The following is a 1701-nucleotide window of genomic DNA, read 5'->3' on the forward strand; positions in this document are numbered from 1 at the left end:
GATAGATTAACAACAAGTGAATCAACATAGTGATCATATGAAGAATTACAGAGATCATAGCAAACCTGATCAGAAAATTCAGGATGTTTGTCGGCATCCTCATGATTTGATGAATCATACAAAGGGGTAGATGAGAAGCAAGAATGTTCATCCTCTGCGTTTCTGGAAAAAGCAGATGAAAAATCAAGTGGATTTTTAATGAACGATTTGTCCTCTCCGCTATCAAATGATGGATTGACATCATGTGTTTTCTGCGAATGATCAGAAGCAGATGCATCTATGGATAGATTAAAATAAGGACAATCAGAGATAATAGAATCACCAACGATGTCAGGAAAAAGCAGAGAAGGCGCGGATAGAAGGAGGTCATCCTTCACCGCGGGCCCATGCTCAGATGCTCAGTCATACTCTTTGTGAATGACAACGCAGGTTGGTTGTGCAACATCAACTTCGTCGATGGCTTGATCCTCGTTCACAACAGGTGTAGAGTCTGGAATGGAAGAACACAAGATAGTACAATCCAAAGGATTAGCAGAACGCAGAGACGGAGGTTGAGGTAACAAGTGTGTTTGACAACCCATGGAATTCCCAACAAAATATGCACAGATATTGAGAGTAGTGAGGGTGGGAGGATGTGACAATTAAACAGAAGTGTGCACATGTTCTCCCACATCACTCTGTGGTTGTGGAGCTGTTTGATGAGGAGAAGGCAGACAATCACTTATGATAGTCACTGTGTCCACTTGTGATTGTGCAACTCCATCACCAAAGTATGTTGAGTGGGGTTTGAACTTTAACTTCATTTTGGGACAGAGTGATTTGGTAAGGCAATATTCAAATATGTCCATGATATATTGGAATTTCATTTGACTTTTCAGAGTTTCAAACATGAATAGACGGAAGCACTATGAAAAATCCATAGGCGATTCATGCATGGCCTTCCTTTGTTTTAACAATTTTTTTATCAAGTGCTTCATGATCAAAATGGTGAAAAACAAATTCAATTAGATCAATGAACTTCTTGAATAAGTGCACAAAGTTATGAGGCAGTATGCTACACCATCACAATGGGTGGTCATGAAGTGTGAGTGAGAAGCGAACAAACCTCCGTTTCATTTAAACCTGCCACGTTCTGTATGAGCGCATGGAAGTTATCTAAGAGCTCAGGCCAAGCCACTTCGCCTTCACCATTATATGTGATTTGTGACAAGTCATCCTAGAGCTCCCTCTCGACATGAAATATATGTCAGTTGGATAGACATTTCAGAGGGTGAGCTACAGCAAACTCCATGATATATGTGCGAAGATTTAAAATAGATTGTGAGGACTCAGCATGTCATCTGGCCCTCCTTCTAGCACTAGAAATGTTGATGATGTTGGACCCGCCAACATTCATGGGATATCCCTAGTATGAATTCCCAACTAGAGCTCACACTGTTTTGTGTAGTAGGAGCCCCATTTGGTACGATGGCTCGGTTGCCATTATCTTAAAGATATGCCTTAGCTCTTGCTTGTTAGCATGTGAGAGTGGTTTGATTTGTCTTTGAAAAATGAGGTTCACATGCCTGGTGAGTGCTTAGTTCCGCTTGTGTAAAATTTATTTCACTGTAGAGGGAGAGGGTGGAACTGAGTCTCGGGTTGAGAGGGAATAGTCCCAACTCTGCTAGAGACACACAACACAACATGACATGCACAAATTCT

The sequence above is a fragment of the Pinus tabuliformis genome, chromosome 7 (assembly GCF_031772625.1).
Source record: "Pinus tabuliformis cultivar Carrire ecotype Pingquan chromosome 7, CPIR1, whole genome shotgun sequence".
NCBI lineage: Eukaryota > Viridiplantae > Streptophyta > Pinopsida > Pinales > Pinaceae > Pinus > Pinus tabuliformis.